General features: G+C 39.2%; 1 long non-coding RNA gene across 1 annotated transcript in view; it reads left to right on the top strand.

The window, feature by feature from the left end:
* Positions 1-20,210, top strand: part of LOC133658895 (uncharacterized) — a 174,220-nt gene that overhangs the window by 716 nt on the left and 153,294 nt on the right. The gene's annotated exons all lie outside the window — the stretch shown is intronic.

Here is a 20,210-nt window from a genome sequence, read left to right as displayed (position 1 = left end):
ACCAAGGCCTTCGATATGTAATGATGGCGTCTTAGTGTTTTGTTTTTTATTTGAACAAACAACAAGAAATATACAAACAAAATAAGGCACTTCCAATCCAATTCAACAAATGAAATGCTGAGCAACTCGCATATCAATACAAAACACATTGATTGATTGATTGAGACTTTTATTAGTAGGTTGCACAGTGAAGTACATATTCCGTACAATTGACCACTAAATGGTAACACCCGAATAAGTTTTTTAACTTGTTTAAGTCGGGGTCCACTTAAATTGATTCATGATACATATATATACCGGTACTATCATATATATACTATCATCATAATACAGTCATCACACAAGATAATAAATGATAAATGGGTTATACTTATATAGCGCTTTTCTACCGTCAAGGTACTCAAAGCGCTTTGACACTATTTCCACATTCACCCATTCACACACACATTCACACACTGATGGCGGGAGCTGCCATGCAAGGCCCTAACCACGACCCATCAGGAGCAAGGGTGAAGTGTCTTGCTCAAGGACACAACGGACGTGACGAAGTTGGTAGAAGGTGGGGATTGAACCAGGAACCCTCAGGTTGCTGGCACGGCCACTCTCCCAACTGCGCCACGCCGTCCGTTGTGTCTTGCCCAAGGACACAACGGACGTGACTAGGAAGGTAGAAGGTGGGAATTGAACCCCAGTAACCAGCAACACTCCGATTGCTGGCACAGTCACTCTATCAACTTCGCCACGCCGTCCCTAATAATAATAATAATCACATTGAATTATTTACATTATTTACAATCAGGGGTGTGGATGGGGGGGTAGGATATGGACATCAAGTAGTGGACATAGAGAGAGAGAAAGAGAGAGAGAGAGAGAGATCAGAAGGCATAAGAAAAAGAAAAATTATCTGCATTTGATTGTTTACATTTCATTATTAGCAATCCGGGGAGGGTGTTAGTTTAGGGTTGTAGCTGCCTGGAGGTGAACTTTTATTGCGGTTTTGAAGGAAGATAGAGATGCCCTTTCTTTTACACCTGTTGGGAGCGCATTCCACATTGATGTGGCATAGAAAGACAATGAGTTAAGACCTTTGTTAGTTCGGAATCTGGGTTTAACGTGGTTAGTGGAGCACCCCCTGGTGTTGTGGTTATGGCGGTCATTTACGTTAAGGAAGTAGTTTGACATGTACTTCGGTATCAGGGAGGTGTAGCGGATTTTATAGACTAGGCTCAGTGCAAGTTGTTTAACTCTGTCCTCCACCTTGAGCCAGCCCACTTTAGAGAAGTGGGTAGGAGTGAGGTGGGATCTGGGGTGGAGGTCTAGAAGTAACCTGACTAGCTTGTTCTGAGATGTTTGGAGTTTAGATTTGAGGGTTTTGGAGGTGCTAGGGTACCAGGAGGTGCATGCGTAATCGAAAAAGGGTTGAACGAGAGTTCCCGCCAGAATCCTCAAGGTGCTTTTGTTGACCAGAGAGGAAATTCTGTAGAGAAATCTCGTTCGTTGGTTAACCTTTTTGATTACCTTGGTTGCCATTTTATCACAGGAAAGGTTAGCCTCTAGAATGGAACCTAGGTAGGAGACCTCATCTTTCCTGGTGATAACAATGTCACCTACTTTTATGGTGAAGTCATTGACTTTCTTAAGTTTGATGTGGGACCCAAACAGGATGGATTCTGTTTTCGGCTATGCTGGTGAAAAAGATGTTAAGTCTGCTAGCTACCTCCATTTTGTCTGTAATGAGGGAGTCACCCTCCTTGATGCTGATGTTGGTGAGTCTTGTTTTTATATAACCATGAATTGATTTACGTGGACCCCGACTTAAACAAGTTGAAAAAATGTATTCGGGTGTTACCATTTAGTGGTCAATTGTACGGAATATGTACTGAACTGTGCAATCTACTAATAAAAGTTTCAATCAATCAATAAAACAGTCCACGTTCTGTACAAACCAAATATGTTGAATAAAATAAAAATGAAACAAAACGGTCTATCATTACAAATTTTAACATTCTCCTAATTTTAACGGATTATTTCAAAATGAAGTGCACAAGTAAGGCCTCTTGCAACAAGTTATTGTTGTCGAGGTTGGACGCAGTAAGAGTGGGGAGTATTTCGAATGTTTTTTTCTTTGAAATTTTGCCCATCATACACAATCCCTATGTAAGACAAGAACACAAATGTTTGTCTTTTTTTATGCATTCTAAATCGTAAAATATGGCAAGTACGAGGTGGCTAACAATGCAGGTAATGGTAGTACACAATTCCCGCCCCTAAAGCCCTCTAAAAAACATCCAAAAACTGCCACCAATACTCCATTTACATCTTGTGATCTGAATATTAACTAAATATTAGCAATATTGTTATTATAAGTGCTAACACAGACAAACTACTTTTCGTGGTGCTGTGATCAGAGCGCCAACTAGCTTGTGCAGCTACTGTATTGACATACTAAGCCTCTGAGTTGGTGAAAGTTCATTCTAGATTTATAAATCCCGCCTCTCACTTGTGTAGTCCAAGGATGTGGCCATAAATCGAGAAGTGGTCAACTTTGGCATTCAAATTAGACCCAGAGATTGTAAGAAAGTTTTTTTTTCTCTCTGCTTGAGCACTATAATTCTTCATCTAAACGGGAAGATAAGAACTTCCTATCAGTGGGCATCTGAGTGAGAGCAGACATTGTACAGTAAATGATTGTTTTATTATGTTTGTAGTTTGTTTATCTTGCTTAGCACTTAGCAATACTGCTACATGATGCTATAGTGTTTCACTCGAGCATAATCAGTTTAGCACAAAGCTTCTAAAACTTGTTGCTCATCCTCCTTATATTAAGGCTCAAGAATATAAGGTCCTGGATAGAGATGTCCGATAATATCGGACTGCCGATATTATCGGCCGATAAATGCTTTAAAATTTAATATCGGAAATTATCGGTATCGGTTTCAAAAAGTAAAATTTATGACTTTTTAAAACGCCGCTGTACGGCGTGGTACACGGACGTAGGGAGAAGTACAGAGCGCCAATAAACCTTAAAGGCACTGCCTTTGCGTGCTGGTCCAATCACATAATATCTACGGCTTTTGACACACACAAGTGAATGCAAGTCATACTTGTTCCACAGCCATACAGGTCACACTGAGGGTGTCCGTATAAACAACTTTAACACTGTTACTAATATGCGCCACACTGTGAACCCACACCAAACAAGAATGACGAACACATTTTGGGAGAACATCCGCACCGTAACACAACATAAACACAACAGAACAAATACCCAGAACCCCTTGCAGCACTAACTCTTTCGGGACGCTACAATATAGACCCCCCGCTACCCGCTACCCCCCACCACCACCACCACCTCAACCCCGCCCACCTCAACCTCCTCATGCTCTCTCAGGGAGAGCATGTCCCAAATTCCAAGCTGCTGTTCTGAGGCACGTTAAAAAAAAAAACGCACTTTGTGACTTCAATAATAAATATGGCAGTGCCATGTTGGCATTTTTTTCCAAAACTTGAGTTGATTTATTTTTGGAAAACCTTGTTACATTGTTTAATGCATCCAGCGGGGCATCACAACAAAATTAGGCATAATAATGTGTTAATTCCACGACTGTATATATCGGTATCGGTTGATATCGGTATCGGTAATTAAGAGTTGGACAATATCGGAATATCGGATATCGGCAAAAAAGCCATTATCGGACATCTCTAGTCCTGGACCATCATTTGTCCCAAAGTAATTGCTGTTGTCTGCCATGAGTACTAGTGTTATTGTTGTTTAAGGGAAAAGTGAACGTTGTGATGTGTCTGTGAAATTAAAATGTGGCCGTATGCTTAAAATAGGCAAAATACGTAAACATTGCATATTCATATTCTATAGGCGAAATGGAGAGACTCCCATTAGCTCCATTGTTAGTTGACTTGTAAACGTTTATTTAGCAGTTTACAAGTTACGTAGGAATAAAAAAAGAAAAACAGGTGTGCGTGTGTCACATAAGGATTGTAAATGATAGACACAATTCCAAAAATAAGGTGCAGTTCTCCTTTTAAGGCCCTTAACGATGCGGACTCCAAACATGTTGCATAAGCATATAGAAGAAAATGTTACCAGACTTTAATTCAAATAACATTATTACATTTTTGTCGTAACCTTTATGTGTTGTATGTGATCCACAGACAAGATCTTGATGTCTTGATTAACTATTGAAGCTAACAGTAAGTAGGAAGGCTTGGAAGTTGGACAAAACTTTTAGCTAATTAGCCTCTGTGAACTACAGTTTTGACATACACCCTTTTTAACAAAAAATACTTTTTTGAACATATTGAAACCAGCATTTTGCACTCTAATTTATGTTTAGTCTTTTTAAAAATAAAAAAATGCATGAATGCTAACCGGCTTCACCATAAAACTCTTAACGCCTCATGGGTTGGCTTTTTTTTGTCCTGTCCAGCTTCTCAGGCAAATCATAGAGTTGATGTAGATGCCCATATCGGCTGTACAAATGTACTTTACAAAAGAGAAGTGTGAGATACTTCTCTTGTTGCCTTGTTTGTATTTGACTTTATTAAATGGATTTATGTTATTATTTGGTGCAGGAGGGGATAGAAAGAGGAGGGGGAAATTGTGGGGATAAGACCGAGAGACAACAGCAAACACAACAATAACAACAACAGAACATCAGCAAACACGATATCTACGAATATGATGGTAAAAGTGATAGCAAAGAAGCAGTTAGTGAAATAAATAATAATACAGAAATGACAATGAGCATTATTACACTACAAATGGAGCAATACATATACCAATAGAAATAGCACTATTGATAATGAATAATAACAATAATTTACATCTATTATCAAAAATACAATTGTTCAAATGCAACAATACATATATGTAATGATAACTTGAAATACAAAAGAAAGCAGATACATGGAGGGGAAGAAAGAGAAGCCATCTATATTAACCTTGTAGATTGTTATAGTAACCATAGATTAGGCTTTGTCAGTGTGCCATGTGTTACCCAGTTTCCCCTAGGGTAACAACGTTAATATATGTTTGATGAATCGTGATTATATACATGAGTGTTTACATGTATATGTACTTGTATATGTACAGTATGTGTATATGTATGTTTGTACAGTGAATGTATATGTACATTTTTGTACTTTTGACATGAAATACATCATGTAACTGCTCTTAAGGCAGGCTATATGCGACAGTGTCACCATTTAACTAAAAAGAAAATAATTTCCCTCTCCATAATTGCTTCCGTAAGTGTGCTACGTCGCTAACTACAAATGTATAATTACTACATTTCTTTAACTACTTCAGTGAGATGTCTTCATCAAACACATCACTGTCACACAGACTTGTATGGGCTTCACTGCTTGCCACAAAAACATGCACACACCTATTGCAGTGCATTCTGGGACTTGTAGTGGGACTATTGTGCCTTCTCATAAAGGCAAAGGCATTTAGGATGGCTATGAAATAAAAATCTCATGGGCTGAATGCATTGCCAAGTATATACAAAAAAATTGTAAATTATTATTTTGTACTTGTTTGTAACTTTTAAGTGCTTTGTCTCCCTCACTGCTAATTCCCAGTTGGTTTTCTCTGGCTCTTATGAGTCACTTGTTTTTTTTTCCCTTCTTCTTCCCCCAGCTGCACCGTTCATTTGTTTGAGTACACGCTCCATTGAAGATGTGTAGGCTGCATGTGTGTTTTCCTGCCTATTAGATGACTACACTGTGGAGCTGTGTCATCTGTTTATGTAACTCTGCGGGGGTCCCTCATACTATTTTAGGTTTACAGGGCTTTTGCTTGCTTCACCTATTAATACTAACATGTTTTTGTTTTTCCCTACCATCTATTCTCACTATCTCTTTCATGTAAGAATGAAGTAGCCTCACAGACCCGTTGGCCAATTTTAGCAAAGTATTCTCTCAACACTGAATTCCTTGTTGAAATCCTGATTGTATACCGCCCTAGTCCAATTGTGGGCGAGATATTGTCTGTGAATAACTTGTTTTATGAGTCCTGGGAGTATCATATGCAACAGTCACTTCTGCTATACAGAATAATCCATGAAAGCCTTCTTTCTTTGTGGGTCTGCTTGCGGGAGCCCGGGAGAACAACAGCAGCCTTTTTCTGATGGCCCGGACCACACACAACCCCAGAGACCTGTGTCTTCTGTCATCAGCATGCAGACAGGGACAATGTATATCTAAATTTAGACCTCCGTGTTGCTTCACAAACTTGAATCCAACTCAATTATGTTCCTCTAAAGTTGAGACACAGATCACGTTCACATTGAATTTTTTATGCTGGAAGTGCCACATTTACTTTATAGAATTGTGAGTAGGGCTGGGCGATATGGCTGAAAACTGTAGTGTTTTATATCGGTCAATATCGATAATTATTGATATGTTTTATGACCTATCAAAATAAGGGCCAGAAGAAAAATATAATAAATATATCCATCCATCCATCCATCTTCTTCCGCTTATCCAAGATCGGGTCGTGGGGGCAGCAGCCTAAGCAGAGAAGCCCAGACTTCCCTCTCCCCAGCCACTTCGTCCCAGCTCCTTTCCCAGGCCAGCCGGGAGACATAGTCTTCCCAACGTGTCCTGGGTCTTCCCGTGGCCTCCTACTGGTCGGACGTTCCCTAAACACCTCCCTAGGGAGGCGTTCGGGTGGCATCCTGACCTCATCTGGCTCCTCTCGATGTGGAGGAGCAGCGGCTTTACTTTGAGCTCCTCCCGGATGACAGAGCTTCTCACCCTATCTCTAAGGGAGAGCCCCGCCACCTGGCGGAGGAAACTTATTTCGGCCGCCTGTACCAGTGATCTTGTCCTTTCGGTCATAACCCAAAGCTCATGACCATAAGTGAGGATGGGAACGTAGATCGACCGGTAAATTGAGAGCTTTGCCTTCCGGCTCAGCTCCTTCTTCACCACAACGGATTGATACAGCGTCCGCATTACTGAAGACGCCGCACCGATCCGCCTGTCGATCTCACGATCCACACTTCCCTCACTCGGGAACAAGACTCAGATGTACTTGAACTCCTCCACATGGGGCAAGATCTCTTCCCCAACTCGGAGATAGCACTCCACCCTTTTCCGGGCGAGAACCATGGACTCAGACTTGGAGGTGCTGATTCTCAGCCCAGTTGCTTCACACTCTGCTGCGAACTGATCCAGTGAGAGCTGAAGATCCTGGGCAGATGAAGCCATCTGGACTACGTCATCTGCAAAATATATATTATATTATATTGTATAAATTTTTTTTTTTTTATTGAAAATGTAAACTTCCTCTAATTATAATCACCTCAGCTATCAAGGCAGAAAGGAAATGTCAACAGAAGCATGGAAAACACTCAATGTAAACCAAAATTATAAAATCACATTGAAAACTAAATCACCTCAAATAAGGAATATGTAACAACTGCTCAGTAAAGTGTACCAACATAGTGCAAAGTGTGAAAATGTAAACCTAAAGAAACCTGAGAAGCTTTGTTTTTTCTGCAGGTTTAGTGCCAGGAAGATACGGATGTGCTTTAAAGGGTGACCGCGGATACGGTGGTGTCGTATTACCAGTTTTGTTGGACGAGCGCCTTCCATAGTTTACAGACCACATTGGTCTGATGATCTGTTTTAAAATTTCAAAAATCTGTCCTACTGTCGAGGTGACTTTTCCTGTTTTATCCACAATTTGTCCGCACTTTGCAGCACTCATTTTTACTTCCTCTTCTCACACGATAAGAATCAACCGCGAGACAACAAGATGCCGCAAGTAAACTTGATAGTTGATGCTGTTAGCGTGTCATTGATCTGTAAACACTTCCTGTGTTGCTCGTTTACCAGAGAGCAGGTGCAATTGTTCATGCAACCAACTTTGCTTTGCAACTTCAGGTTTTTTTTTCAGACAAAGAAGAGAAAACATTTTTGGAATGTTTTATGGAATGCATTTTTTATTGATATCGATTACATGTCTATCGTGATATATATTTATTGTTTTATCACCCAGCCCTAATTGTGAGCTTCCCGGTTAGGATTCTGATAAAACTGTATGCATGCATGGTCGTTCTTCATTTGTCGTGGACCAAGACAACGTCCACACTTATCCACATGTTTTTAACAATAAATGTTCATGTTTTATGAGACCCCACCCGACATTTGTCTGTCAGTGCCATTTAGAAAAAAAAAACAGTACCTTATTTCAAATGCATGCCAAAGCAACAAATGCCTTTGTAACTAGGGGTGTCCCGATACAACTTTTTCACTTTAGATACTATACCAATATTGGAGTTTTGAGTTTTGGCCAATATCGATACTAATCTGATACAATAACAGCACGAATCGTATAACATTAATGACATTTTAGTAGAAATTAGAAATATGCGATGTACCATGTTGTAACTGTATGCATGTTCGAAATAAACTATAAGCGAAACATTATTTTTGTTATTTTGGAGTGTGGAATGTTCGAGAAGGCTCAGTGAACAATGTAAGGTATGACCAACATAAAGCGTATATTTTTGAAGTAGATTGTTAAAGGGGAACTGCACTTTTTTGGAATTTTGCCTATCGTTTACAATCATTATGAAAAGCATGGCGATGCATTCTAAATATTTAAATACATTTGATCAAAAGTATGCTTACATGGCAGCCGTTCAATTCTGCCTAGAGCCCCTAAAAGAACATCCAAACACCTCCATTAGGGTTTTATATACATGATGTAAGTATATGTGTTGTAGTAACGAGCACATTTATAGTATTTAATATTTATGTACATACGCGGCGCGTTTAAATAATGCAACATGTTTGCTGTTTTTTTGGGGGGTTTTTATCACTGATTTCTGGTCACTGCAGACTTTGAGAGCCAACAAACATAACAAAACATCACTTACTGTACACGGTCTGCTGTCATTAGGATGCCGACTGCTAGGATGTTCCTATATTCCCATTTAAATGAAAAATGTCTCGTAATCCTAGCAAAGAAACGGGGTCGGGAGGGGGACAAGTGCTTTTCGTGTCGTTCTCCCCAGTTCCGGGTTTTAAATGGCTGTCAAAGTGTCCCAATTTGTCGGATTATATCCTCAGCAATCTGCTTTTCAGGTGAGAGGCATGATTTATGATCTACAATACACTTAAACAGAGCAGGGAAGCAAGGAAAGAGCAGACCACTCAATGATGTAAACACAGGGACACAAAGTGATCACGTCGCCGTTATAGTTTGTCTGCATTAGCGCTTATAATAACAATATCACTAATACTTGGTTAATATACAAGTTACGACATGTATATTGAGTATTCTTCTATTCTTCTTCATAATGATTGTGAACAATGGGCAAAATAAAAACAAAAGTGCAGCTCCTCTTTAATTTGTTTTTGGCAACAGGTAGTGGTCACAATAATTAATTGAATGATGCAATAAGTTGAATGATGCAAACACGTTTGTTACTGGATGCTTTCTAATACGCTTCTGCCTTGGAGACTGTATCTGTAAGTGATATGCAAATTATTTGATTTGTGTTAATACTGACAAACTGAATGCGTTATTGTTCCACTAGGGCAGTGCTGCTCAATTATGTTCTGTTACGCCCCTCTTACCAACGGGAAGGACATTTTTCATTTTGAGGCCAACTTTTAAACTGAGTTGGCCATACTGTCTCTATACACGGCTCTGACAAGTGGTACGCGTACCACAGTTTGAGAATCCCTGCTTAATCATGTTTACCTTTAGTAAATGACTACTCTAAAATAAAATAAAAGACCAACCTTGTGTGCTTATTGGAGGACATCCATCAATCCATCCATTTTCTACCGCTTGTCCCTATCGGGATTGCGGGGAGTGCTGGAGCCTATCTCAGCTGCATTCGGGCGGACATTTAGATGTTAACTGGCTGTCCAGTTTGGCACAAGTAAACGTAGTGCAGGACTGCTTGTATATGCGCTTATATCGAAGATTTTAGATTTAAGCCCATCAGATATCATTCAATACTTGTTAATTTGCTGATACCCGACTGATATCGGATATCAATAATTGGATTAAGATACCCCTATTTATAACCCCTACTCTAATTGGAACGCTTCGAAAATCTGTGCAAGACAAAAACGTGCTCATTGTAGCCATTAATCCTGACTTCCTCATTTGAATAAAAAAGTTAATCAGCACAAATTGTTTTATTCATTTTTGATTTGTAGGTTAGTGTTTTGTATAATGGACTGCTGAATTAATGTTGCTGATCAATTTGAATGTATTATCTATTAAGTTGATTCAATTTAATTTTTCAGCATCAAATGGTTTGTCGATCAAAAAATATTTAAATAAGGATTACTCTTATTTGATTATTTTTCGACAAATGAATACATTTTTTAAATATTGTCTGTTACAGACTAAAAAACAATATTAAAGTTATTCTTTGGTGTAAGTCACAGGTGTCAAACTCGAGGCCCGGGGGCCAGATCCGGCCCGACACGTCATTTAATGTGGCCCGCGAAAGCCTGGGAATAATGTGGATACTTCATCTTTTTTACTAAATGTTTTCATTGTTTCCATTTTGACAGAAAAAAAATTATGTAATACATGAAATTTTATATATATATATATATATATATATATATATATATATATATATATATATATATATATATATATATATATATATATATATATATTAGGGATGTCCGATAATGGCTTTTTGCCGATATCCGATATTCCGATATTGTCCAACTCTTTAATTACCGATACCGATATCAACCGATACAGATACTGATATATACAGTTGTGGAATTAACACATTATTATGCCTAATTTGGACAACCAGGTATGGTGAAGATAAGGTCCTTTTTTTTTAATTAATAAAATAAGATAAATAAATTAAAAACATTTTCTTGAATAAAAAAGAAAGTAAAACAATATAAAATCAGTTACATAGAAACTAGTAATTAATGAAAATGAGTAAAATTAACTGTTAAAGGTTAGTACTATTAGTGGACCAGCAGCACGCACAATCATGTGTGCTTACAGACTGTATCCCTTGCAGACTGTATTGATATATATTGATATATAATGTAGGAACCACAATATTAATAACAGAAGGAAACAACCCTTTTGTGTGAATGAGTGTAAATGGGGGAGGGTTTTTTTTTGGGTTGGTGCACTAATTGTAAGTGTATCTTGTGTTTTTTATGTTGATTTAATAAAAAAAACAAAAACAAAACAAAAAACGATACGATAATAAAAAGAACGATACCGATAATTTCCGATATTACATTTTAAAGCATTTATCGGCCGATAATATCGGCCGGCCGATATTATCGGACATCTCTAATATATATATATATATTAAATTGTTATTGGTGTGAATCTTTGGGCACCTCGCCATTCGATTTTGATTCTTGGGGTGAGGATTTGATTCATATTTGATACTCTATTCAACACGATTCTCGATTCAAACTGATTTTTGCAATGTATTTGGTATAATAATAACAGCTTACAGGTTACAAAACCTCCTTTTGGTTGCTGACGTATGACACATATGTGCACCAAGTAAGCATAGAGATGGCCTAAAATTGTTTTGGTTTTTTTTAATTCGTCAAAAAAATGTTTATAAATCCGATTTTTGAAAATTACTAAAAAAATCGGGATTCAAATGGGATAAACATTTTTTAGCACCCCTAATTATTATATACCGTATGATAGTTTGTAAAAATAACAATAAATACTTAAATATCTGCTTGTCATCTTGACTTACGATTTCAAAGCAAGTTATCCAAATTGTACGTACAAAAATCAAATAACCACTTATTTTTATTCCTTTCATGAAAATGCATACTGTATTAACAAGCCACGTACAGTTCACACTTTCATTGTTTTTTTGTTTCTTATACATTTCCATGATCAGAAAGGAGCAGATGGAAGAATATTCTTATATTTATCTGCTCCCTTTTTTAACACAAATTATTTTAGATGACTTTCACTGTTCCCTCCACCAACACCCGAACTCCAACATCCTTTTAATTTTCATTTAAGCATTTTCACAATGACACGTCCAATCAAAAATCAGTTTGATATAATGCCTGTTGTCTCTTTTTGTAACTCTTTTAAAATTCAAAAATATTCTTGCAACTTTTTAAGTCTTTCTTTAGAGAATTCCATGCTTTCACACCAACAACAGACAAGCACATTTGTTTCAAGTTTGTTTGCGCTCTTGGATGTTTAAAGTCATACGGCCTTCTGTGGTTCTCATCTTCAGACGTGAACACAAATAACTTTTGTAAGTCCTTTGGAATAACTTTTTCTAGCTTTGAACATCACTAATAGAGTATGCAATTCTACAATGTCTTTTTAGTTTTAATAATCCTGACCTAATGAAGAGTGGATTTGTGTGGTCTCTATATCCTACTTTAACCAAATGCATAGGCAATAATAAAATGAGGCGATTTATACTTTTATATTCTTACATTCACTGTTACAAGCGGCCCTCCGAGGGCAGCCATGACTGCGATGTAAACAAGTTTGGCACCCCTGGTGTAAGTTGATCTATATTTATTTCCCTTTTCTTCCTTTTATTTTCTTTAATGTTAAGGATACAATGTTATGCAGAAGTGTACTCATAACAATTTTATTGGCAAATTATACTATTTTTAAAGTCGCGACGGAGAGTGGGGAGCGCAAAAATGTTTCTTCTTCCTAGGGGGGCCATAACAGAAAATAATATAGAAGCACTGACTTAACGTGAACATTAAGACAAATAGTCTCCATTTGGTGATGAAACATCAGCTAGTTAACTAGCTGTTAGCGTCTTTCATTGAATTCTGTAGCCTCACAGACTCCTCTAGTTAGCAGTTTAAGTTGTTGTGGGTCTTTTGGAATAAACGTTTACCATATTTGCCGATATGTACAACCTTTTGGGCCAAGCAATGTTAAGGTTTTGTTCTATCAGGTTGTTTAAGAGAAATGCAAATTAAGTCAACTGGATTCAGGAATTTGAGTTCAGGTTTGGAGTTCTAGAAAATCTACGCCCAAACAAGGAAAGTGGTTCAGAGTTTCTGAAAAATCCTTAGTGACCTAAAACCTGAGTTTGTGTGTGCTCAAACGGCCAAGAAATATATCAAAATAAAGTTATAACCCCACGTTGCCAGGCTACTGTGCGGTGTTGTTGTTTTTTAATGTGTATGACGGGATGATTTTAAGAACACCCACGTTTATTCCTCGCTGTCTTGGCTACCACGGGAAGCCACTTGTGGTCTAAATTTAGAAGAGCACTGAATGTGTCCTTTTTATTATCTAACTGTGTTGCTATACACATTTGGGATTTCCCATAGACGTAAATTCCCCGTTATAGCTATAGTATAATGTTGCTGGTGATGGGCCTACACAAACACACGCACACTTTTGCACATTAAAACAGATGTGGAGTAAATTCCTGTTGGCAGCCGCAACCTCTGAGTCATCAGCTGGGATTCCCTTCCTCTCGCTTCCAAATATGGGTGGGATTGCGAGCGAGCAAGAGTCAGAATGTGGAAAGGCAGAGTGGAACCCCCGGGTGATGTCAGAGCGTCAGACTGGAAATGCAGCGGGAGGAATGTCGGGAATGCGAGAATCCCTGTGCCGCTATTCGCTCTGGCATGTTTGTACGATGTTTGTCGCCGCATTACACACTCACACGTGTGATCAGTCGTCTCGCCTGGGAGACGATCCTTCCCGTAAAGTCCTAGTACCAAACCCCCACCTCTCCAGGCCAACCCGAAAGTGGTGACTCCTAATTCCCAGCATCAGTTTGCTCTGTGGGAGGCCTCTGGTTGAATGCTAGTTCTACAGGGTTCTGACGAATACCTGACTTCAGTGTTCTGGTATTAAACGAGGAGATTATGTTTAAATGTATGACTGTGGGCCAATGTTCTTCACTAGGAACACCTATTAAAGGTTCCACATTAAACTATATTCTAACAATTTTAAGTAAGACATTGAGGTCCCCAGTGATGGGCAGTAACGAGCTCCATGTAGCTAAGCTACATAGCTCTACTACATTTTCCAGTAGCTTGGCGGTAGCTTAGCTACATTTTTAACGAGTAGCTTTTCCTGTCGCTTGACTACTTTTAGACCCATGTAGCTAGGTAGTGAACATTAAAGCTTCAAGTTACAAAGAGAGAAAATGAACTGTGAATCCAGGGCAAAAAAATACGGAGAAAATACAATGACCTGTATGGATGTTCTCATTCAATGATTGGTTGATTTGTATGATGAGTCACAATTGGCTAAGGTTAGGGCAAAACATTATGGGCTGGCCAATCACAGGCAAGATAAGGCGGGTCATTGAAACTAGTAAGCAAACAGTCACGCTCTCATGTCACATTACGATGAGGGAGTCGGAGACAGAGGGACGCTTCAAGCTGACGACTCAAAAAAAATATTTAAATGGGATTCGCTCATGCAGATTATATTTCTTCTTTAGTGATGAAGATGACGTGCAGGAAACCCACAATAATGCATGTCCTTAGCTATATATTTAGACAAATCTATGCATTTAACGTAAGCAGTGTCCAAAACCTTACTCTGTAAACCAAAACCATAACTGCTCTGTTCATCAAAGACGTCCAACACAAATTTAGGAACACACATTAAAGTGACTTGATCTCATGTAAAGTTTTACTGCACATAACCGTTACCAACTGTACCCAAACAACTCACATTTTTTTGTTTAGTTTTTTGTCAAGATATAGATAGATGCTATTTTTATTTACTGTAGGCAGAGAAAATGAATAACATTATAGGGGTTGGCCAAACAAAAGGCAAACTGAATAAATGCATACAGTGGGTTGCGGGTACCTCAGGTAGTTGAAGGGTGTCCCAAGCTAAATGACAGATGGTTAATAGTATTGGGTTCACTTGTATCCTATACCCTTAGTTAAATTAACATTGATATTTTACATGTGGGCCCATAGATATAAATGCCATTAAATATAGCTTTGATTTGGCAAGCTACTTTTTCCGTGTAGCTTGCTACAATTGTACGGGGATAGCTTCCCTTGTAGCTTAGCTACATTTAATCAAGAGTAACTTGTAGCTTAGCTTACTACATTTTCCAAGTAGCTTGCCCATCACTGGAAGTCCCACAGAGCTGTGCTGTCCAACATCAAGCTTTGATGTTGGAATTTAGACAGGATGGCGTTTAGTAAGCCCCTCTGAAAAAACATTATTTTGATTGTCTGAAGCTTTAATGCTAATAAGCTACAGTGATAAAATTAGTCACGTTTTAACAGCAACACCTTGCTAGGTTAGCCTATTCGCTGAAGGAAAAAACAAATAACCAAAACTACAGCTTTCACGTCTGCAGATAAATCTATGAGCGCTCCAGCCATTATTCTATTATAGATGTGTAGTGAAGCCTCTGTGTACTTGGTGAAGATGTGGGAGTATACACAAGATAAGCTCATCTAGCTACGGTCAAAGGTGGTATCATGTCCATGAGAAATGAGACTTTTGTAGTCCTATAAGGGGTCCTATTATGCAAAACTAACTCTTCTTACCTGTTGGTATCTTGGATCCCTATAAATCTCCAAAATGTGATTTGAGATTTTAGTAATGGTAAATGGGTTATACTTGTATAGCGCTTTTCTACCTTAAAGGTACTCAAAGCGCTTTGACACTATTTCCACATTCACCCACTGATGGCGGGAGCTGCCATGCAAGGCGCTAACCACGACCCATCAGGAGCTAGGGTGAAGTGTCTTGCTCAAGGTCATGACGGACGTGACTAGGTTGGTAGAAGCTGGGGATCGAACCAAGAACCCTCAGGTTGCTGGCACGGCTACTCTCCCAACCGCCCCACGCTGTCCCGTGACGTATTTTGCTTTAGTAACATTAGCAGATATCTCCATATATGGTAATGGATTAACCCAAAGTGCATTTTTATTCACTTGTAGTTCAAAGTTGCACAAGTTACCTTATTTTTCTCTATCCTCTTGTTGTGGGGCAGACTGACTCATACATGCACATGCATGCTGAAATGGTCCGCTGTTGCCATTTCTATTAAAGTAGCGTATAGCAATTTTCGAAAAGGAACGTGATTACGCAATGCATCATGGGGCCGCGGTAGCCATTTTTGTTGGCTTTTGTTTACATGGCTGTGCTATACCAGCAGTAATATAAGATTAAAATTATTATTAAAATAAATCATACAAAATGAAAAAAAAATCAAGTGATCCATCCATCCATTATTTACTGCTTGTCCCTTTCGGGGTCACGTAGGGTGCTGGAGCCTATTTCAGCTGCATTCGGGCGGAAGGCGGGGTACACCCTGGACAAGTCGACACCTCATCGCAGGGCCAACACAGATAGACAGACAACATTCACACTCACATTCACACACTAGGGCCAATTTAGTGTTGCCAATCAACCTATCCCCAGGTGCATGTTTTTGGTGGTGGGAGGAAGCCCGAGTACCCGGAGGGAACCCACACAGTCACGAGGAGAACATGCAAACTCCACACAGAAAGATCCCGAGCCCAGGATCAAACCCAGGACCTTCGTTTTGTGAGGCACACGCACTAACCCCTCCCCCACCGTACTACCCTAATCAAGGGATCGTACCGAGACAAACTGTACCCTATTCCGAAGGCTTGCTATTCCAAAAAATACGTAAAATTGTTGGAATTGATGTATGGGCGCGTCCAACGGACAAGAGATTTGAGTCTCCACATTGTGGAAGCTAAACTTGTGTATATTTAGTAGACAGTTTTTATACCGGTGACGAATTTCAGGATGCAAGGTCTGTTAAGACTCATTATCCTCTGTTCCAATTGTGCATAATCTAAGTATTTTGTCTCTTATGTGTCCGAGATGGAGTGAGGGTGCCGAGCCTCATTTCAAAAGCAGGTTTCACTGAAAAAAAACAAGCTGATTATTTATTTTAAAGACTTTGATCACTGCGTTGCTCCTCCAGAAATAATACTCATTCATTTTTGTGCTTATCCAAGACTAAAAGTAAACCGACAACATGTATTTTCCCAAAATACTGTATGTTGTTTGTAGCCCGCAGCTTGCTTGGCTAACGCTTACAGCCTAGTAAATGCTACGTGTGAAACAGAATAAAACGTGCTTTGATTCAAACTTTCCAGCTTAAAAATGTTGTGAACACAACATACCAGGCGATGTGGTGATGTTTGATGGTCTCACGGTGGTCTCTTTATTAGCTCACTAACCCAAGTTCCTTGGCTTTTACTTCACGCTAGAAATGAGAAAAATCTCTTCAAATTGGTTATTTTCCTGAAGCGATCATGACAACGATTGTGGCAGTTAATGATGTTGCACGTTCATGCCATGTTTTGAACTTGTTAAAGAAAAGAACAAAACTGGAGCACAGAGTTTGGCATTCAGTCGTTTAAACAAGCTATTCAGAGTCCACCAAGAGCCACAATGCATTGCGCTTACTTCATCACAAATTCATGTCAGTAGACTCGACATGGAAGCGTTAAAAACTACAACATGGCTGACGGGGTGGAGATGCAGTCGAAGGGGCTTGGCCTGGAGGAGGACTTTGGCACGTAAATAAGACGGCACATTCTGAAGAGACAATCATAAAGCAGCTTAGAGATTGTCTGTAAAACAAAATCTATGGACAATTTTGACTAAAGCACCACTATTACATGTTATGTAGACCACAAGGAAGTGTTTCAAATGTAGGAAAAAAATCATAATAAAAAACATTTAGTGACGTCAAGAAAACCCACAACTTCACAAGCACATCTCTCGAAAGAAAAGCGAACAAGAATATCATTAAGAGGTCACTTTTTCATAATACGGGACCTGTTGGTCAAACCTTTTTCATTTATGTTTACAATAGAAGTTGAACTGAAGCTTGCTCATATGCATGAATCATTCTTGAAACCCCGCATTGGACACTGATGTGTTCTGGCTAAACGCTGTAAAATTGTCCGCTACATCGGGGGAGGTCCTGTTCTGTCGATTTTCCTTCCCTGTGCAGGGCAGTTCTAGGAATTCTGGGCCACCTAAAAGAATACCAGTGTGGGCCCCTCTAACCCATTCATTGCCCGTGTGTGTGTGGCAGTGTGGGCCCTTTAGAATTGTCATCACCTTACCCCCCTATATGACGACACTGTCCCTGTGTACTCTGTCCCTCCGCTAAGTCTGTGTCCCCACTAATACTCTGTCTACAAGCCTAATTATTGTTTACAAGGATCAATCTCGCTGTCCCTCGCGCTCTTGCTGTAGGGCTCGCTGTGGCGACCGTGGACGATGCAGTAATTATATCTGCCGACTGTCGGTCTGCCGCAGACGACTCTGCGAAAATCTCTACCCGGGGAGAAATTAGAGACTGCTCAGCACATGTCCAGGGCTGTAATTAGAGTAAGGACTTGTGTGTATGAAACGTGTTTATATGTTTGTTTAAGAGACCCCAGGATTTCAGTTCATTCAGCTCTTCCTCTGATCTTTTAAGGTTTAGTCAAGACGGGAAACATTCATCAGGAGTTAGTTTGGAAAGTATGCAGTTCGCAGTTTTGGCGTCTTGTCTCACTTTGATTTGGATTTGTTCTGGCTTTGAACTGTCCACGTTGAGGGTTGAGGTGTCTGACTGCTGATTTGTTTCTGTAAAACCAGCCCAGAGCTTGTTGGAGGTCACGGTTTAGAGAGGATATCTTCTGCCAAACACATCATTCCAAAATTCACATCACCCCATCAAGAAGTTACTTGTGTTTTCCACAGCTTGGGATCATAGTTTGAATCTATGATTTCCTTAACTTAAGGCACACCCTATGGTGCCGTCTTCTTGTTAACCAGCACCACAGCATGCCAGTCTATAAGAGCCCTCCCCTTATGATCAGGAACTTTAACTGATATCCAGATTGTGTGGCTCATTGACTCCACTAAAATCCTTTTTTTAAATTTATGACAGCATTTCCACCTGGGTTCCTGGTAGAGTTTACCTGTAGTCGTCCTGCTCAAGCCATACCTAATTTGTGTTCGTTGTAGCCCAGGCCACTTTGTACAAAGAACATAAATTGCAGCAAACCCTCCTGTCTTAGATACCTGCCAGTTTTGCAGAAGTACTTGGAAACCAGGTGAAAGGACTTTCCGTGAGTGCCTTTAGACTTCCGCCACACCCAGGTTTTACTAAAGCCTTTCGATTCTCCTTCCATCAGAGTTCCTTTAGGTGAGTGTTTCTTAACCGTAGGACCAGGGCCCATTGTCGTACACCAAAAAATACCTGTTTCTCAGGTGTAGTCCGTATGAGCCGCAGTGGTACGGTACTCACTTGTAATATACTTTTCCACCACTTGTTGCAGTAATGACAATATCAAACAAACCAAAGAAGTCTGGAGCTAAAGTCAGGGAAAAATTATGACTAAAGTGGTGCACATATGTATTATTTATTAATAGCTGAGATAGGCTCCAGCGCGCCCCCCCCCCCCCCGTGACCCCGAAGGGAATAAGCGGTAGAAAATGGATGGATGGATGGATTAATAATTTAATTAGAATGTATTTATTTTAGCACTGTGTAATTGTATGTATATGTATTTTTCATCAGTTTTTATGAGTCCTTTCTTTTGCTCTACATTTGATTAGAACCTATTTTTGTAATCAGCATGTTCTCTGCCTTCGTATTAATCTTTGATTAACACGTGGTTTTATACCATTTGGCAAGGTTTATCCTGGTAAACTGTAAGTCGGTTAGATATAATTATTGAATATGACTCAAATCAAGAGTAAGATTACTAATTTGTGTGTTGAATGGGGCCCGGGCCCCTCTGTAGTGGTAAAGTTGGGCCCTGGGGTCAAAAAGGTTAAAAGACCCTGTTTTAGGTGAACATTATTAGTGAATACAGTAAAAGAAACATCAATTGAAGGTCTAACCTAAAAGTAGAGATCTTGTTTGATGTTTTTCTAAAATAATCGTTTTCGATATGAAATGTCACAGCATGTTTATGGCAGGGATATGCAACTAAATAGTCAACTAAATGTATTCTACAGTACATTTGATTTAGGTTGACTGTTTTGTCAGAGTTACAGGAGTGTTCTGCTTTTGAGTTCCTTCTGCAAAAAAGCTTTTCAAAAATCATCTTTATGACAGCACTCAAGTGTTTTTAAGAAAATCTGTTGCAAAAATGTGAACCTCTCACAAGTGAAAGAGAAAGTAATTATAAACTGAAAGGAACTGAGATCTTTAATAAATCTACTTTTA

The sequence above is a fragment of the Entelurus aequoreus genome, linkage group LG10, assembly GCF_033978785.1.
Source record: "Entelurus aequoreus isolate RoL-2023_Sb linkage group LG10, RoL_Eaeq_v1.1, whole genome shotgun sequence".
Taxonomy (NCBI): Eukaryota; Metazoa; Chordata; class Actinopteri; order Syngnathiformes; family Syngnathidae; genus Entelurus; species Entelurus aequoreus.
This window is presented reverse-complemented; position numbering and strand designations above follow the sequence as displayed.